The 20,651-nt window shown below is 37.3% G+C and overlaps 1 protein-coding gene across 3 annotated transcripts in view; it reads left to right on the forward strand.

The window, feature by feature from the left end:
- COMMD1 (copper metabolism domain containing 1) overlaps positions 1 to 20,651 on the forward strand; it is a 186,939-nt gene that overhangs the window by 36,100 nt on the left and 130,188 nt on the right. Inside the window, exon 1 of one of the 3 annotated variants that reach the window (XM_029937451.1) lies at positions 12,359 to 12,485. The exons of the other annotated variants lie outside the window; for them this stretch is intronic. The gene's annotated coding sequence lies outside the window, so the exon portion shown is untranslated. Of the gene's footprint in view, positions 1 to 12,358; positions 12,486 to 20,651 lie in introns of those variants that run through there. 3 annotated transcript variants of the gene reach the window in all.

The raw sequence follows: 20,651 nt of genomic DNA on the forward strand, positions 1-20,651 counted from the left end.
GGGAGGGGCAGAGAGAGGTAAATAGAGAATCCCAAGCAAGCTCCTTGCTGTGTGCAGAGCCCAATGCAGGGCTCAGCTTCACCAACCATGAGATGAGGACTTAAGTTGAAATCAAGAGTTACACTCTGTCTTTCTCTTTCTCTCAAAAATAAACATTAAAAACATATAAATTAAAGTCCATTTTGTCCTCTACAAGTATTATGACCCTGGCTGCCTTTTCACTTCCATTTGCATGATAAATGCTTTTCTGTCCCTTCACTTTCAGTCTGCATGTGTCTTTAGATCTAAAATGAGTCTCTTATAGGCAGCATATACATGGGTCTTGCTTTTTTATCCATTCTGTTACCCCACGTCTTTTGATTGGAGTGTTTAGTCTGTTTGCATTCAAAGTAATTATTGATAGATATGTTATTGCCATTTTGTTACTTGTTTATGCTTGTTTTTATAATTAAAAAATGTTTTTTTCTGTTTTTTATTTATTTTTGAGAGATGGAGACAGCTCAAGCAGGGGAGGGTCAGAGAGAGGGAGACACAGAATCTGAAACAGGCTCCAGGCTCTGAGCTAGCTGTCAGCACAGAGCCTGACACAGGGCTCGAACCCACGGATGTAAGATCATGAGCTGTAGTCAGATGCCCAACTGACTAAGCCATCCAGGCACCCCTCTTTCTTTCTATTTTGAATGGTAGCCTTGCTGGATAGAGTATTCTCTTTTTCAGATTTTTTTCTTTCAGCACTTTGAATATGTCATAGCACTCCCTACTGGTCTCCAAAGTTTCTGTTGAAAAATCAGCTGATAACTTTATGAGTTCCCCTTTTAGGTACCTGTTTTCCTTTTTCTTGCTGCTTTTAAAATTCTCTATCACTACTTTTTGCCGTTTTAATACTATGTGTCTTGGTGTGGACCTCTTTGGATTAATATTACTGGGGGGGGCCTCTGTGCCTCTTGGGTCTAGATTTCTGTTTCCTTTTCTGGATTAGGGAAGTTTTCAGCTATTATTTCTTCACATAAATTTTCTGCCTACTTTTTTCTCTTTTCTCCTCTGGGATCCCTATAATATGAATATTATTATGCTTGATGTTGTTGCTGAGTTCCCTTAGTCTGTTTTCATGTTTTATTACTATTTTTTCCCCTCTCCTGTTCAAATTCAGTACTTTCCATTACTCTATTCTTTAGGTTATGGATCCATTCTTCTGTTCCTCTAGTCTGCTAGTGTACTTTAAATTTCATTTATTGAGTTATTCACCTCTCATTGGTTCTTTTTTATGTTTTCTATCCCTTTGTTGAGGTCTCAACTGAGGTCCTCCACTCTTTTCTCCAGTTCAGTGAGTATCTTTATGACCATTACTTTTTTTTAAAATGTTTATTATTTTTTTATTTTTGAGGGAGACAGAACACACAAACAGGGAAGGTGCACATAGAGAGATAGGGACAGGGGATCTGAAGTTGGCGCCATGCTGAGATCAGAGAGCCCGATGAGGGGCTCATACTCATGAACCATGAGATCATGGCCCAGGCGAAGTCAGATGCTTAACCAGCTGAGCCACCCAGATGCCCCTATGACAATTACTTTAAATTCTCTATCAGGCATTATACTCATCTCTGTTTCAGATAGCTTTTTTGCTTGATTTTTGTCTTTTTTTTTCATTTGGGACATACTTCTGTATCTCCTCAATTTGTCTGCCTTTGTGTCTGTTAGGAAAGTCAGCTATGTCTCTTGCTCTTTCAAGTTTGGCCTTATAAAGAACAGATTTTGTCGTGTCCTGTAGTGCATTGTCCACTGTTCACCAGAACCTGACACTTCAGGAGTTCTCCTGTGTATGTTGTGCTTCCTATTGTTTTTTAAAAAAAATTTTTTATGCTCTTTATTTATTTTTGAGAGACAGAGGAGAGACAGCGCGAGCAGGGGAGGGTCAGAGAGAGAGGGAGACACAGAATCTGAAGCAGGCTCCAGGCTCTGAGCTAGCAGTCAGCACAGAGCCTGATGCGGGGCTCAAACCCACGAGCTGTGAGATCATGACCTGAGCTGAAGCCATACGCTTAACCAACTGAGCCACCCAGGTGCCCCGCATGCTTCCTATTGTTGTGGCTGAGCTGCTTTTGCTTTCAGCCCAGTCATCTACAATGTCCCTTTTTGCCTGTTGTGGGCAGGATTTGGTCCCTGTGTTATTAGCCATTCTGGGGCTACCTTGGGCTTGGGTTGAGTCAGACTAGGCTTTTGCCATTGACTTAGTAGCACTGAACTGCAGGGTAGTTTCCCTGTCTTGTTCTCTGAGAAATTTTCATTGGTGGGTAGGGTCTGTGGTCCACCAGATGTCTGCCTCAGCCTCCTACCAGGGCTGTAGTTGGACTAGTGTGTGTGGTTATTGTCCCTTCTCCTCAGGAGGAGTCACTTTGGAGTGGTGCTTGCCCCCATCTGGGCTGCTTGCACACTGCCTGGCTTGCGGCACCACTTAGAATGGGCTCCAGCCAAGGGTGTATTGGAGGGGACATGTCTGCAGAATACGGGGGAGGCTTGGTTCCAGCAAGGTCCCTGCAGGTCTCTGCAGGTCTTCTGTGGGAGAGGGCCTGCAGCTGCCTGGGAAAACTCCTGTGGAGGCTGGGTTAGTGGGCACAGAAACACAGAAGCATGTGGAGGTGTTGCACAGTCTTAATAAGCTAGGTGGAGATTGTGGGTACTGTGCTGTTTCCTGCAGGTGTTTGTGTATCTAGGCTCAAGGGTGGGGGAGGAGAATGACACTTGTCAGTCTTTTTGTTCTTGGAGAATTCTCCCAAGGATCCCCACCCCTCCAATACACACTCTGAGATTAGTAAACAAATCTCCCTGTTGTGTGGCCCAGGTGTTTTCCACATTGCTGCTTCTAAGTTGTGTCTCAGCAGGGCTATTTGTTGTGCTGTGTTTTTTAATGGTGGATACTCCATTTCCTGTTGCCCTCCAGGCTCTCCTAGATTCTAGCTTGCTGATTTTTAAAGCTTCATGTGGTAAGTTCCACTGATTGAAAGAACTTGCAAAGTTAGGCCCCTTTAGTTTTCAAGTCACATGTTATGGGTATTCATCTTCCCAGTGTGGGTCTCCCATGCCTGTGGTGCCTGGTGTGTGGTTCTGCTCCTTTCCCCTATATGCCTATCACTTCCTTCCTTCCTGCAGACACTCCCATGAGTCCATTTTGTTCCTGACTGTGTCTCTGCCCTTCCTGCCCTCTTCAATGTGGCCTCTTTGCTACCTTTAGCAGTGGAGAGGGTTCTGCCAGTGTTTGGTCATTTTCTGGTCATTATATCGGGGCAGGGGGGCGGTATAATCTAGTTGTATCTGTGGGACAAGGTTAACTTAGGATCCTCCTACTCAGCTGTCTTTCAAAGAATTGTTTTTGCTCTTATCTTGTTCATTCTGTGTCTGTTTCTCCAAGTGTAGTGAGTCCATCTGATGTACTGTTCATGGCTGTGAACATATATTTAAAACCTTTGAAAGAACACAGTACACTAGGGGAAATACATAGTGATGACTGTCAGGAGAATAATACCAAGAGTCTGAAGTATACTACTCGTTAGTCATGACCCCCATGAACCAGACTAGTTGATATGAAATAATGTGACAGGTGAATTGTTTGCTTATTTCTTAAGGTGTAGGTCCTGGTATAGAAAGAGGTATTTGCTGTGGTACAGTCTCCTCTTTGTTCAGCCAAAAGATAATCTAAAACAATTCTATTATCTAAAACCACCGCAGCCAGAAAGCCTATGGATTTTTATAGTTTATCTATGACCTTAGGGGTACAGTCAGTGGTAGGTGTCAGAGTTTAGGAGCATTGTTTTCTTGTGAATTGGCAGGGTAGAAAAGCTAGTAGTAGAACAGGAAATGAAATAAAGTTTCATATTGATAATAAAGATCTTGATCGGTGGTGTTGGGAGAGCTGTCTTTCTCAAGACATTGTTTGCTTCTGAGGAGGAACCTCTCCAGTCAGTTTTAATTTGAGATCCCCAGCTGAATAGTTCTAATAGTTTGGAGAAACCCTTTGTAATTGGGAGATGTGGACCCGATGTTCAAGGTCTTAAAGTTAGGGTCTGTCTGGGTAGTAACTAGGTATGCTCCCTTCCGGTGGAGTTCAAGGGCAGTCTTTTTCTTGGTGATCTCTGGTCAGAAGGTAGGAGAAAATTGGAAACATCAGCTTGGAGAGTTGTAGCCAGGTATTACAGAAAACTGGAAAAATTCAGGGTTCAGTCAAGCTTACAGGTAGATAACAAAACCTCAAAGACAATGAAAAGGACCAGAACTAATACCCACAGGGTGTGGTATAATTTACCATTGAAACTTAATTTTTCTTTGTATATTACCCCCATTTCTATCAGTGGTAATAAAAAAGTAAGACTCATTTGTATGCAGAATAAGTTTAGTCTCCTTACTTGTATTGATTATTTCCATGAGTGCAGTATGAATGAGAATTGACCATACAGGTTATTTTTAATTAGCTGTGTAACTTTTCATAAGGAATCTTGAATTGGACTTTCAAAAAGTGTTGTGAGGCTAGGAAGATAAGCCAAGGACTCACCATCTGGCATTGTCTAGAACACCTGTAGATTTGAGTATATTCTTCTCTTCTTGAGATCCCCAAAATATCCTGATGTTACTGGGGATGCCAGAAAGTGAACTTTCTTACTAGTAAAACTTGGGGGGGCACTGGGGTGGCTCAGTTGGTTAGGCTTCCAACTTCGGCTTAGGTCATGATCTCACAGTTCATGAGTTTGAGCCCTGCATGGGGTTCTGTGTGGACAGCTCAGAGCCTGGAGCCTGCTTCAGATTCTGTGCTCTCTCTCTGCCCCTCCCCTGCTCATGCTCTGTCTCTTTATCAAAAATAAATATTAAAAAAAGTTTTTTTTACAAAAGACTTGGAAACCTGCAAGCAAGATACCACATAGTTTTTTCAAGGGGCTTTATTGATTCCATTAAGTCAACATTAATTTTATTTAAATGTTTGGACATACCTGATTTAATGGACATCATTCTCAAAGATAACATTCCAGTCAAAGCTTTGGTAATATAATGAATGTTTCTAATTATGTCCTGTTATAAGGGAAATAGATTTTTCTTTTCTTGAACTTATGAAAATAACTATATTGCCATTAAAGTAAGAGTAAGTTTCCAAATTCTGGTGGGGTCAAGTATGGAGGAAAAGTAAATGTTCATACTTTATCAAATTGCTTTATGTCATAAATAGCTTAAGAAGAAAGAATGTTTTCCTTATACTTGGAAAATCAAAACATTAAGGAGCTAGCAATGTTTCAAACAGAAAGTCCTACAAAATTATAATCATCCTTATCACTTCATTCAGTCTCATGTTATTCTAATTGAACCCACTTTTTCCAATAAGATTGTGTGAAATTCTTAATCACGTTTAGTGCTATGATCTTAAAGTTATCAGAAACCTGTATTCCGGAGTACTTGTCAGTCATTTCCATAACTTTTTCTGAAGATGAAGTACTTTTGCAAATGCGTTGAAGTAAAGCGGTAACTGTAAATGATAAAAGACTTAGGAAAGTGACCATGGTTAAAGATCTGAGGAGAGTTTATTTGATAAGGAAATTTATTTCTGTGACATCCAACAAAGTAAGATAATTGAATAATGAGAGTATTGACAATGTCCATGATCTTCAAACAATTTCTGGAATACTTATATCCACATATGTACAACAGTGGCTTCCCAACTGACTTAACATGGCAACAAAACATAATTAATAATTACTTTTTTACAAGGTGAGAGAAATTCTTTGAGATTTCTAGGGACCCTCTGGGAAATATAAAGTTAGTTTGAGGTCAGAGAGACTCCATTTAGAATTTGAATTGCGGGGGTTACCTTGGTGGCTCAGTTGGTTAAGCATCTGACTTCAGCCCAGGTCATCATCTCACTGTTTTTGAGTTTGAGCCCCACATTAGGCTCTGTGCTGACAGAGCTCAGAGCTCAGAGACTGGAGCCTGCTTCAGATTCTGTGTCTCCCTCTCTCTCTCTGCGCTCCTCACCTTACTCTCTGTCTCTCTCTCAAAAATAAATAAACATTAAAAAAACAAGAATTTGATTTGGGAAGTTGCCAACAGTGTTAAAAGGTTTGAACATTTAATTAAATATGATCATAAATGATAATGAAATAAATAGCATTTCATAATATTTGTTTATTATCTGCTTAACCAAAGTGACCATAGGTTTTATAGGCAGAGATGAAAGGTTACAAACCTTAGCTCTTTTAATAGCAATAAGACTCCCTTCTTCCAAGTAACCAAAGATCTGAGAGGATAATTAACCTGGCAAGACATAAAATCTTTGCTTTCCAGGTAGATTGTTCAAAAGGTAAAGAAATACCTCTCATAATCTCTTATCAAGAGCAGACCAATCGTTCAAGAAAATTTTGTACTTTTAACAGAGAGAAAACTAAATTCTAATTTTATGCTAGTGTATAAAACTCATTAAGACTCATTCTTTAAAAACTCAGAGAAGTTCTTCCCAACTTTAGCTATCTTGACTACACATACATTTCTTTTTTTTTTTTTTTTAAATGTTTATTTTTGAGAAAGAGACAGCCCAAGCAGGGGAGGGGCAGAGAAGGGGACAGAGGATTCAAGCAGGGTCTGCATTGTTAGCACATAGCCTGATGCAGGGCTCGAACCCATGAATTGTAAGATCATGGCCTGAACTGAAGTTGATCACTTAACTGACTGAGCCACTTGGGTACCCCACAACACATAAATTTCTATTTTCTTTTCAGTAAATTTTATTTTTTCATTTCAGTAAATTTTTATTTACTGAAGATTATCCTAGATCACATGAACTTGAAAACCATTTAGGTTAGTTTCTGTATTTCTGAACACTTAACTTATATAAGCACTTATTTATCTTTATGCCAATTAAATAGAAATCTTTTACAAATTATTAGAAGTACTACTTGGAGGTAGAAAAAGCACACATCTATATAATGTGCATATACAGGCATACATAAACATACAGACATATGCAGACTTACAGCTTTTGTTTTAAAATTTTAGCTAGGGGACAGGTACGATAATAGAAAACTCAGTAGTTTATAAAAGAACATCGGGATCCAAATTGTGTTTCTGGCAGCTGAAATAAGATTACCTGCTCAGATGACTTCAAGTTTTTACTATTTGTAAACCAGAATTTTAACATTTTTCACTCACCTAGTTTCCAAAAAGCTTTGTTTTTGTCCTGGTAAGAATGGTCTCCCTGATATTTGCATTTTAGAGAGATGGCTTTTGGTCCCTACAGAAGGCCAGGTAGAACATTCACATCTCAAAGGCACAGTGAAGGGTTGTAAATTTTCTCCAAAAAGGAGTTTTGTTTACACCTGGACAGATCTTCTGCAATATCTGTAAGCATTTTGAGTTGAAAATGGGAGATTTGGGATTGATAAAAAAGATAGATGGGCTTTGAATGCTTTGAATTGTTTCTAGAGTTGGATTTCTGTAAAGATATGATTTGTAAGACAAGGACAGTTGTTTTTAATTCCTCAGAGAATTGTGTTTCAACCTCAGTGATCTAGGTCTCACCCACTTGCCCAACTACATTATCTTCAGTTTGCTTCTTTAAATTTCCAAATTCCAACATATGGATTCCAAAGCATTCCACTGTGCATCTTATCCTAGGGGAGAAGGTCTAAAACAAACATTTCTATCAGCATCTGAACATCAATTTCTAATTTTGCCACTTTTGTTCCTACAGCTCATTTAAAATCTTTTCAAATATCTTATTATCAGGTTTTGTACAGGAAAACAAAATATTCCTGGTAGTACTGAACTCTTAAAAAACTTACTATTTTTCTCTTTTTCTTTTATACCACAGGTAACTATCCTATGACTTAAAACCAGAACCAATGAGCCTTTCATGATCTAACTGTGGACAGAGGTGTCCCCAAAGAGGATGTGAAAGATGTAGCCCTCCCAACATCCAGAACCACTCTGAATGAAGAAAGACTTAGATAGTTCCTGTGAGAACTGGCATCAGTTGATAGGATACTCAGTGCAATTGGGTTGCTTCTGTCCAGTCAAATTGTTGGGGTCCCCCAGCTTTATGATTGAGCTGCCTGCACATATAAAAAGTTGATGATCTACATACCCAGACAGGTGGAAAGTTAAACCAAATTCACAGGACACAAAAGAAGACAAAGAAGAAGGCAAGTAGGAAAGAATTGATAAATAATGAATACCCCCAATGAACAAATTCATAAGAGTATGAATTTGGAAAGGAAGAGACAATGTGAAATTTTACCTTCCTGTCTTGACTGGTCACTAAGGACAGAAATCAAGAGAGCTGACTTTGGATCTCATTTGCAGGCTCCAGAGTGAGTGAGGTACCTTAGTAAGTCCCATCCTGGTCATCAGAAAATATAGAGGAAGAAAAAGAATTTCTCTACTCTGGCTGAAACCTTTTTTCGCTAGGGTACCTCAGAAATGCATAAATTTATCTAGGTAAAAGTTTCCATGCTGGCCATTGTAATTCAGGATTATCTTTGGTAAAGCTATCCACTTGTTCAGAAAAATATAGGTCTAGGCCTGTAATTTTTATACATATAGTTAAATAAAGTCCCAGGTGAAAGCGACCTCAGACTCTTTGGATTCATAGGAAACCAGTTTTCTCTCTCTCCCTCTTTTTTCCCTTAAAACAAAATTTTATTTGCCTGAGGGCTCATACTGGACCCAGTCTCATTTTTTGAACCCAGTGTGACTTTGGACCCAGTCTGAACAAAGAAATGCTCTTAACATAGTCTGAGAGGTCATGATACAAAAGCTATGGAACTCAAATATCCTACAGGGACTTATTTAAGGAGAAAGCAGTGAGTGCATGGACCCAGTGAATTCTTAAGATGTGTTCATTGCTTTTTGCTCACAGGAAAGGTCAGTGGTCTTTCTTAGATTCCTCTTCTGACACCTGAATTGTTAAAAGATAAACTGAGGCATATTAAAACTTTTAAGAGTTTGAATAGAAATTGATTAGAAGCAAGCAGCAATACAGTTAAATTGCTTTTATTAAAATCATAAAGACTGGTTCAAATTATACTGCAGTTGGGAAAATAAAGCCCTTTAAAACCATTTATGATAAGACAATTTTGGTAAAAGCTTAACTATCCACAATGTCATCATTCTACCAAAGCAATTTTCATTTTAATAATTTTTCTAGGCTTTGTTTACATGTTAATTTTTATGTAGTAGTAGTCATATAAATTGTAACCTGATTTTTACATGAAAATGCAGAGTTCCATCTTAGATTTTTCTAGAGGCAGACCTCATGTTTGTTATCCTGGTGTCAGAATATGTTAGGTCATATTAAATAATTTTTTGGCTCAGAAATACCAGTTTCATGTTTCTGTCTAGTGTTAGTAATTATTTTTATTGACCATTTAACCTTGTAGTGTACTTATTTAGTGCACATTTGGATTATTTCTAGAATTTCTTATGGATAAAATTTCAATTAGTATTTTTATACATAGTTTTTCCTTTTGTTGAATTATGGATTTGGTTTATTTCATAGGAATAAGTTATTAGATGAAAGCTCATGAGCATACTGTGTTTTGTCATGTTACTTTCCATGAGGTTTTCCCACTTTATAAATAACTCACTGTACTAGCTTTACTGTTTGGGGTTAGTATTGTTTAAAATTATGTTTGTTTTTGTTAATTTAGTTTTACATAGTATCTTAAGACTTAAAAAAGTTTTTACTTATTTATTTATTTACTTTTTCATCCTCAAGTTAGTTAACATACAGTGTAATCTTGGCTTCTGGGGTAGAATTCAGTGATTCATCTCTTACATATGACACCCACTGCTCATCCTGAAAAGTGCCCTCCTTAATGCCTGTCACCAAATTAACCCACCTCCCCACTCCATTGCCCCTCAGTTTGTTCTCTGTATTTAAGAGTCTCTTAAGGTTTGCTTCCCTCTGTGTTTTTATCTTATTTTTCTTTCCCTTCCCCTATGTTTATCTGTGAAGTTTTTCAAATTCCACATATGATTGACATATCTTTCTGTAACTTGTTTTGCTTAGCATAATATCTTCCAGTTCCATTCATGTTGTTGCAAACGGCATTCTTTTTTCATTGCTGAATAGTATTCCATTGTGTGTGTGTGTGTGTGTGTGTGTGTGTGTGTGTGTGTGAGAGAGAGAGAGAGAGAGAGAGAGAGAGAGAGAGAGGGAGAGAGAGAATGTGTGTACACACGCACGTACCTATGTATACATACCTCATCTTCTATAAAGGTTATTTTTATCTACTTCTTCTATTAATATTACTTTATATATATAAATGTTATTCTACAAATGCTATTTTATACATGTTATATGTTCTTCTGTAAATGTTATTTTATCTAATTCTTAACAGCACTGTGAGTTTGATATTTCCCTATTTTGCAAATGAGGAAACAGATTTAATGAGCCTCTTCTAAGAGTCATACAAAGTTGTTCATAGAAGCATCATTATTGAATTGGTCAGTTTTTTCATGGCTGAGAAATATTACCCACTTTGTACACTTTGAATCTAAAAACTCATGTCCTTTAGTTATATTGGATCATTTCCTTCATACCATTTTTTTCTTTTCCTGTTATTGAACTCAGGGTTAGGCCTTTTTGCCAGATTCCTTTCATTTTCTTAGTCTTTTTTTTCCCCTTATTTTTTTATATCTATGGTTTTTTTCACTAACTTTCTGAAAATTTTCTCAGCTGTTCTCTTTTGAATTTTCTATTTCTGCTCTTTAATTAGTAGTTCTTAGTTGTTCTTTAATGTTCCTTAAAAAAAAAGGAGTTTGTTATATTTGTTATATGAGCAGTTTCTTCTGTATTTTTGATAATGTTAATAATAGGCCATTTCATGGATTTAATAACATTTTTTGAATTTTCTATTTTTTAAAAATACTTTCTTAATGTTTGTTTTTGAGAGAGAGATAGAATCCAAAGGCTATAGGCTCTGAGCTGTCAGCACATAGCCTGAGACGAGGCTCGAACTCATGAACCACAAGATCATGACCTGAGCTGAAGTGGGATGCTTAACTAAGTCACCCAGGTGCCCTCTGAATTTTCTATTTTTTTAATTTTCTGTTTATCTTGGTCTCTGTCTTTCGTGTCAGATGCTTTCCTCAAATATTTGGTGCCTCTTTGTTGTTCATATTTAAGAATGATGTATTAAAAGGTTGATTGGGGGGTGCCTGGGTGGTTCAGTTGGTTCAATGTCCAACTCTTGATTTTGCCTTAGGTCATGATCTAATGGTTGTAAGATAGAGCCACGCATTGGGTTCTATGCTGAGCGTGGAGCCTGCTTGAGATTCTCTCTTTCCTTTCTCTCTGGCCCTCCCCTTCTTACTCACGCACACTCTTCCTCTTTCTCTCAAAAATAGAAACCTTAAAAAATATTCTGAAATATTTGAATTTTTTAAAAATTTTTTGAGAGAGAGAGGGGTATGTGTGTGGGTACAAGCAGGAGAGGGACAGAGTAAGAGAATATTAAGCAGACTCCACACCCAGCATTGAGCCAGCTTGGAGCATGATCCCGTAACCCCATGAGTATGAGATCATGAACTGAGCTGAAATCAATAGTTGGATGCTTAACAGACTAAGTCACCCTAGCACCCTACTTTCTGTAATTTCAAGGTGACAGTTATAAGTATCTTATTTAATGGAGAGGACTGTTTGGGTTAGCAGGTTGATTTTTCTGCTAGGTTTAGCTACCCAGTGAGACTGTTTCAAAAAACCAGAGCTAAAACTATTTCAACACAAAAACCCACAGTGATCTATAGGCCTCCCACTAGACTGTAAACATGGTGTGAACAGGTGTTTTAACATAGTGTCAAGCTATGTGGACCATTAGTAAATAGTTGGTGATTAGTTATTAACTCTGAATAAAGTATATGAAGTACATGGCCAAGAAAGATCATACATAAAAAGCCAAGTGAAGAATTTTCAGTATTTTGTTAATTTTTTACCTTAAAAAAACTTTAGTAAGAATTTTTAGACATATGAAAAGGTAAATAAGTTGCTGATAATGAAGTATCAAGACTTGATTTCATTAAGGAAACAAGTAGGTTCTGAATACTGCCTTGAAAACGCCAGGAAGTTGGCTGGGTTTGCCTACTAGCTAAGCACACCTCTTAACATATTAAAATTCTTGTCTGAGCACAGATTAAAATTCCTATCAAAGACCTTCCCAATTGCCTAAGGTTGTTTTGAAATTGTGGATGTTTAATCTTCAGTTGTTATGGGTATTCTATTACATGCTGTGTGAATATATTTAACCAGATTCCACACTTACTATAATATAATATTTACTTTTATTTTTTCTCATTCCCATCTTGCTCTCTATCCAGATTTGAGCTTGGTTACTTGTCCAACTGTCTGCCCCTTATGGAACATTAGAGCAGCCAGTAAACTGTGAAGTTCCTTGTAGAGTGTCTGTTAATAGTTGCACAAGTGATTCAGCTTTAGAATATGTCCAGAGGTGCTCTAGGTAAGTCTGTCATTGGCCAAATTTTTGTCTTATGAAACCAAATTAGTTTCTTGTTTAATGTGTAAATTTGTTAAATTAGCTTGCAGAATATGGAAATAATGCCCAACTGAAGCACCGGTCAGTTATGTGTTAAACCTCTTAATGGGAAATATGAATTTGTCTTTGAAATATGATTTGATTTAACTTGTTTTTAGCTATTTCAAATTAAACAAAGTTGGACTTTGTGTACAAAGGCTCCAGTAATTTCCCAAGTCTTAGAGACATCAAATAAACAGAGACTTTATTATATAGATGGCAACAAATAGGACTAATTACACAGATTTGTGTATTCATTCACAGGGATGAACTTGTCTGTCTACTTCATAGCTCATTTTTTGCTCTAGCTTCCTTTTATTGGTAATTTTCAATTGCTGAATAATTGTGTAAGTTGAGAAATTCTAAATGAGTATAGACTTTTTTCTTTTTTTCCCCTGTAAGAGAAGCCAGGCATAGTCAATAGTGGTTTATAAGTTTGCTGTCAACTTGAAATATTTTCCTTTCTCCTCAGTGAAAAGTAATAGCCTGTTTCTCCTTTCTTATTTTTAGTTTTGACTTTAACCTTTCTGACTTTTCCATAGCCAGCACCTTATTTACTTCATGGTACTCTTTTTTTCCTTTGTTCAAATATAACCTGGAGTTTTATAATAAGTGGAAATGAATCCAATTAGCTATTAGTTGATAAAGTCTGATAAAAAGTAGTTTTGCTTTAAAATGCAACTCACCTAAACTGCAAAGGCAATACAACCTCCAGTATGTTGGAGTGTTTGGGCGGTTCAGTTGGTTGAGTGTCCAACTCTTGGTTTCAGCTCAGGTCATGATTTCATGGTTTTGTGGGCTCAAGCATTGCATTGGGATCTGTGCTGGTAGCACAAAACCTGATTGGAATTCTCTTTCTCCCTCTCTCTGTTCCCTCCCCACTTGGGCTGTCTCTGTCTCTCTTAAATAAATAAAACTTAAAAAAAAAAAAGTATTTCAAAACCAAAAAAAAAAAAAAAGAAAAAAACCCTTCCAATATGTTTACCCTCAGTAGCAGTGCTTCTTTAAAAATTTTTTTTATTGGGTTATAATTGGTTTATAACATTATGTTGGGTTTAAGTGTACAGCATAATGATTCAACATTTGCATACATTATGTATTGATCACCACAGTAAATCTAATTACCATCTGTCACCATATATGTATAACTTTTAGGATTTACTATCTTGACAACTTCATGAATGCTCTACATTGTTGATGTTAGTCACCATGGTGTTCTTTACATCTTGTGACTCACTTATTTTATAACTAAAATTTTGTACCTCTTGACCTCCTTCTTCTGTTTCACCTACTTCCCAACCAGTATTCTGTTCTATATATCTATGATTTCTGTCTTATTTTCTTCATTTTTTAAAGATTCCACTTATAAGTGAAATCATATTTGTTTTTCACTGCTTGAAATATTTCACTTAGTATAATTCCTTCAAGTTCCATCCATGTTTTATGACTGAGTGGTATTCCTTTGTTCTCTCTCTCTCTCTCTCTCTCTCTCACACACACACACACACACACACACACACACACACCCCATATCTTCTTTATTGACTCATCCATTAGTGGACACTTAGGTTGTTTCCACATCTTGGCTATTGTAAATAATGCTGGGATGAACAGAGAGGTACATATATCTTCTTGAATTAGTGTTTTAACTCTTCTCAGGTAAATACCCAGAAGTGGAAGTGCTGGATTGTGTGTTAGTTCTATCTTTAATTTTTTGAGGAACCTCCATACTATTTTTTTTTTAATGTTTATTTATTTTGGGAGAGAGAGAGAGAGCAAGCGAGGAGGGACAGAAGAGAGGGAGAGAGAGAGTCCCAAGCAGGCTTCACATGGTCAGTGCAGAACCTGACATGGGGTGCAGTCCCTTGAACTGTGAGATCATGACCTGAGCCGAAACCATGAGTCAGATGGTTAACTAACTGAGCCACCCAAGTGCCCCTCCATATTATTTTCCATAATGGCTCTACCAAGTTAAATCCCCACTAATACTGCATGAGAATCACCTTTTCTTCACATCCTTGACAATACTAGTTATTTCTTGTCTTAAATAACCATTCTGACTGGAATGAGGTGATACTTAATGGATTGGATTTGCATTTCCCTCCTAATTAGTGATATTGGCCATATTTTCATGTGCCTATTGTTCATTGTATGTTTTCTTTGGGAAAAACATCTATTAGGTCCTCGGCCCATTTTTTAATTCGATTATTTTTGTTGTTGTTGTTACTGAGTTACAGGCGTTCTTTTTTTACATTTTTTTTTAATGTTTATTTTTGAAATAGAGACAGAGCGTGAGCGGGGCAGGCACAAAGAGAGATGGAGACACAGAATCTGAAGCAGGCTCCAGGCTCTGAGTTATCAGCACAGAGCCCAGCATGGAGCGTGAACTCATGAGTTGTGAGATCATGACCTGAGCTGAAGTCTGACACTTAACCAACTGAAGCACCCAGGTGCCCCAAGAGTTCTCTATATATTTTGGATATTAATCCCTTATTAGTTATATCATTTACAAATACTTTCTCCCATTCGGTAGGATATCTTTTAATTTTGTTGGTGGTTTTCTTTTTTCTGCAGAAGTTTTTTAGTCTAATGTAGTCCCACTTGTTTGTTTTTGTTTTTGTTGCCTTCACTTTTTAAAAAATGTTTATTTTTGAGGGAGAGAGAGCTCATGCACATGCGTGCGTTCAGATGGAGGAGGGGCAGAGAGGGAGACACAGCTCTCTCAGCAAAGAGCTGACACGGGGCTCAAACTCATAAACTGCAAGATCGTGACCTGAGCTGAAGTTGTATGCTTAACTGACCAAGTACCAAGTTGCCTTCACTTTTATAGTCCTATTCAAAAATTAATTGCCAAGATTGATATCAAGTAGTTTGCCACCTATGTTTTCTTCTAGGAGTATTATTATAATTTCAGGTCTTTATTCAGTTCCTCAGTCCATTTTAAGTTAATTTCTGTGTATGGTGTAAGATAGTGGTTTAGTTTCACTCTTGCAAGCGGCTGTCCAGTATTCCTAGCACCATTTGTTGAAGAGTCTGTCTTTTTCCCCACTACGTATTCTTGCCTTCTTGGTCATAAATTAATTGACCCTCTATGCATGGGTTTATTTATGACTTCTCTATTCTGTTCTGTGGATCTCTGTATCTGTTTTTATGCTAATACCATTTTGTTTTGATTACTAAACTTTGTAATATAGTTTGAAATCAAGGAACATGATGCCTCCAGATTTGTGCTTTCTCAAATTGCCTTGGCTAGTCATTTGTAATTCTACATAAATTTTTAGCATTATTTGTTCTAGTTCTTCTTTATTTTAAAGTTATTTTATTTTGAGAGAGAATGAGCATGAGTTGGGGAAGGGCAGAGAGAGAGAGAGAGAGAGAGAGAGAGAGAGAGAGAGAGAGAAGGAGAGAATCCAAAGCAGGCCCTGTGCTGTTAGCACAGAGTCCAATGAGGGACTCAGTCTCATGAACCATGAGATCATAACCTGAGCTGAAATCAAGTAGGACTAACGAGCTGAGTTACCCAAGTGCCCCTTATTTTTTCAGCTTCTGTGAAAAATGCCATTGGTATTTTTGTACAGATTGCATTGAATCTGTATGTATTTTTTGGGTAATGTGGACAATTTAACAATATTAATTCTTCTAATCCATGAACATGGAATATATTTCCTTTTCTTTGGATCTTCTTTAATTTCTTTAATCAGTGACTTACGGTTTTCATTGTACAGGCCTTTCACCTTTGTTAAATTTATTCCTAGTTGTTACTACTATTTTTTAATGCTCATTTATTTTTGGCAGAGAGAGGGAGGGAGGAAGGGGCAGAGAGAGAAGGGGACAGAGGATCCTTTTGTGCTGACAGCAGCAAGCCCAATGTGGGGCTATACCAACCTTGAGATCATGACCTGAGCTGATGTTGGATACTCAACTGACTGAGCCACTCAGGCACCCTTTCCTAGTTATTTTTGATGCAATTGTAAGTGGAATTATTTTCTTCATTTCTCTTTCTGATATTTTGTTGTTAGTGTGTAGATACACAACTAATTTTTGTATGTTAATTTTTGTATCCTGATACTTTATTGATTTTATACCCTGATACTTTATTGACTTTATTAGTTCTAACATGTCTTTAGGATTTTGTAATATAAAATTATGTCTTGCACAAATAGTAAACATTTTACTTCTACCAGTTCAATTAAATGTCATTTACGTGTGGTTTTGTTTTTTGATTTTTGTTTTCTTATTTTTCGCCTAGTTGCTCTGACAAGGACTTCCAATACTATGTTGAATAAAAGTGGGGAGAAGGCATCCTTTTCTTGTTTCTGATATTAAAGAAAAAGCTTTTAGCTTTTCCTGTTGAGTATGATGTTAGTTGTGAGCTTGTCATATTGTGTTGAGGTACCTTTTCTCATTACCCACTTTGTTGAGAGTTTATTATAAATGCATAACAAATTTTATCAAATGCTTTTTCTGGTATCTATAAATGATAATATGATTTTTATTCTTCGTTCTGTTAATGTGTTGTATCATGTTCATTGATTTGTGAATATTGTACCATTTTTGCACTACAGGACTAATTTGGTTTGCTGATATTTTTTTGATGATTTTTGCATCTGTTTTCATCAGGGATATTGGCCTATAATTTTCTTTTTTGTGATGTCCTTGTCTAGTTTTGGTATTAGGATAATGCTGGCCTTGTAAAATGAGTATTGAAGTATTCCCTCCTCTTCAGTTTTTTGGAAGAGTTGGAGAAGGATACATATTTAATCTTTGAGTGGTAGAATTCACTTTTGAAGGCATTTGGTCTTAAACTTTTGTTTCTTTGGGAGTTTTTTTGCCCTTACTAGTAATCAGTCTTTTTAGTTTTTCTATTTCTTCTTTATTCAGTCTTAGAAGATTGTATGATTGTAGTAATTTACTTTTTTTTTCTTAGATTGTCCAGTTTGTTGTCATATAATTATAGTAGTCTCTTATGATCCTTTATATTTCTGTAGTATGTGTTGTAACCTCTATACTTTTAAACCCAATTTTATTTGAGCCTTCTCTCCTTTTTTTCCTTTGGTGAGTCTAGCTAAAAGCTTGTCAATTTTGCTTATCTTTTCAAAGACCATCTCTTAATGTCATTGATCTTTTCTATTGCTTTTTTTAATTTTTTTTAATGTTTTATTTATTTTTGATACAGAGACAGACAGAGCATGAGAGGGGGAGAGGCAGAGAGAGAAGGAGACAGAACTGGAAGCAGGCTCCAGGCTCTGAGCTAGCTGTCAGCACAGAGCCTGACATGGGGCTCGAAACCACGAACGTGATATCTGACCTGAGCCGAAGCCGGAGACTTAACCGACTGAGCCACCCAGGCGCCCCTCTATTGCTTCTTATCTTTTATTTCAGCTCTGATCATTATTTTTTCCTTCTACTAGCTTTGGACTTCATTTATTTTTCTTTTTTAGTTCCTTTAGGTAAAGAATACAAATTGATCTTTTTCTTGTTTCTTGATGTAGGCCTATAAATTAACTTCCCTGTTAGAACTGCTCTTGCTGCATCCCATTGATTTTGGTATGTTGTATTTCCATTTGTCTTTACAAATTTTTTTCCCTTTTGTTTCTTTTTTGATCCAATAGTTGTTTAGTAGTATGTTGTTTAATCTCCACATATCTGTGATTTTTCCAGTTTCCTTTTTGAAATAGATTTCAAGTTTCATTACAACCTTTCTGGTTGGAAAAGATGCTTGATGTGATCTCAGATTAAATTTTTTGTGATTTGTATTGTGGTCTAACTTGTGTTCTCTCCTGGAAAATGTTCCATGTGCACTTGAGAAGAATGTTTTCTGCTGGTTTTATTTTATTTTATTTTTAAAATTTTATTTATTTATTTACAGTAAGCTCCATGCCCAATGAAGGGCTTGAACTCACAACCTTGAGATCAAGAGTCATATGCTCCACTGACTGAGCCAGCCAGGCTCCCCCTGTTCTGCTGCTTTTAGATGGAGTAATATATATATATTTATCTATCTATCTATCTATCTATCTGTCTGTCTGTCTATCTATCTATCTATATCTATTAGGTCCAGTGTGTCATTTAAGGCTGATGTTTCCTTATTGATTTATTTTTAGCCTGGATGATCTATCCATTGTTTTAAGTGTGGAGTTAAAGTCCTTTGCAGTTATTGTATTGCTGTTAATTTGTCCATTTAGGTTTGTTAATATTTGCATTCTTTATTTTAGTGCTTCTCTGTGAGGTTCATATATATTTACAAATGTTAAAACTTCTTGTTGAATTTATCATTATGTAATGCACTTTTTTCTTTTAAAGTCTATTTTGTCCCATATGAGTGTGCCACACCACCTTTCTTTTTATTTCTGTTTGCATGGAGTAATTTTTCCATCCCTTCTCTTTCAGTCTTTATGTGTCCTTACATCTGAAGTAAGTCTCTTTTAGGAAGCATGTCAGAGTCTTGTTTTTTAATCCATTTGGCCACTCTATGTCTTTTGAGTGGCAAATTTAGCCCATTTACATTTAAAATAACTATTCATAGGTATGTACTCATTGCCAATTTTTAATTGTTTTCTGGCTCATTTTGCAGTTCTTTTCTGTCTTCTCTGTTCCTTTCTTCTTTTGCTCTCTTTCCTTGTGGTCACTGTGTCTTCTCCCCAGTTTGGTGAGCATCTTCATGACCATTATTTTGAATTCTTTAGTCAGGTAGATTACTTATCTCCATTTCTTTAAGTTTTTTTTTTTGAGGTTTTATCTTGTTGTCTCATTTGGAACACATTCTTCTGTTTTCTCAATTTGTTTGACTCTCTGTGTTTACAAGTATTAGGCAAAACAGCTACCTCTTTCTTTCTTGGAAGAATGGCATTCTGTAGGTGATGGACCTTTTTGTTCATCCTTGGCCTAGCTCTTGGTTATTTCTTAAATCTTTATGGTTGTCTCAGTAGCCTGATATATTCTCTTTTTTTATTTAAAAATTTTTTAAAAATTTATTTTTGAGAGACAGCGTGAGTAGGGGAGGGTCAGAGAGAGGGAGACACAGAATCAGAAGTAGGCTTCAGGCTCTGAGCTAGCTGTCAGCACAGAGCCCGACGCAGGGCTTGAACCCACAAACTGTGAGATCATGACCTGATCCAAAGCCAGATGCTTAACTGACTGAGCTACCCAGGTGCCCCCTGATTTATTCTTAATAGATCCCCAGTGTTGAAGGTGTTCTAAGACCTGCCTGTAATCCAATGGGAGGGATCTTATTTGACACCTAATTTTAGGCTGATTGGAAATCAGACCCTCAGACTGCAGCTTAAAAATATATACAGTCCTGTAGGGTCACAATTGTAAACTCTGCTGGCCTTTAGACCAGAAGCTGGAGGTGTCCCTTGGGAGACAGTTGCAGATCAGCCTTCTAGTTATATGTATAATCTCCTTCTGAGGCCAAGGGAGTGTGCAAGGATAGTGTCTCCATTCTTACATTCTCTGAGAGCATCTCAATAGCCTCTAGAATGCATGGTAGACCTGTAGCTTGTACTTTAGGAAGCTCTGGACTAGTAAGTGGGCCTTTTTCTGAGGAAGACTGGGGTGTGTTTTAGCCTACTGTTTATGCAGTGCCCTGGCGGGTGGTAGCCTACCAAGAACTGTCTTTTGGGTTGTTTCAGCCCAGTGGAGCCCAGGAATACAAACCCCCTTGGCCACCAAACCAGGCGATCAAGGGGTGTCCTTGTATGGATTCCATGTGCCTGTCAGTTTTAGTGGAGTAGGTGGAGAATGTAGAGAGTAGGGCAAGCTCTCTGGGTTTAGCAAGGTAGAAAGAAAAATACCTTGACTACATGCTCACCAGCTTCAGTGGTATATCAGGAGAGTGCATGTTCACATGCAGGGGTGCCTGGGTGGCTGAGTTGGTTAAGTATCCTACTTTGGCTCAGGTCATGATCTTGCAGTTCAAGGGTTCAAGCCCTGCCTCAGGCCCTGTACTGACAACTCAGAACCTGGAACCTGCTTCAGATTCTGTGTCTCCCTCTCTTTGTCCCTCCCCTGCTTATGTTCTGTGTGTCTCTCTCTCCCTCAAAAATAAACAAGCATTAAAAAAAATTTTTTAGGGGCACCTGGGTGGCT

The sequence above is a fragment of the Suricata suricatta genome, chromosome 4 (assembly GCF_006229205.1).
Source record: "Suricata suricatta isolate VVHF042 chromosome 4, meerkat_22Aug2017_6uvM2_HiC, whole genome shotgun sequence".
Classification (NCBI taxonomy): domain Eukaryota; kingdom Metazoa; phylum Chordata; class Mammalia; order Carnivora; family Herpestidae; genus Suricata; species Suricata suricatta.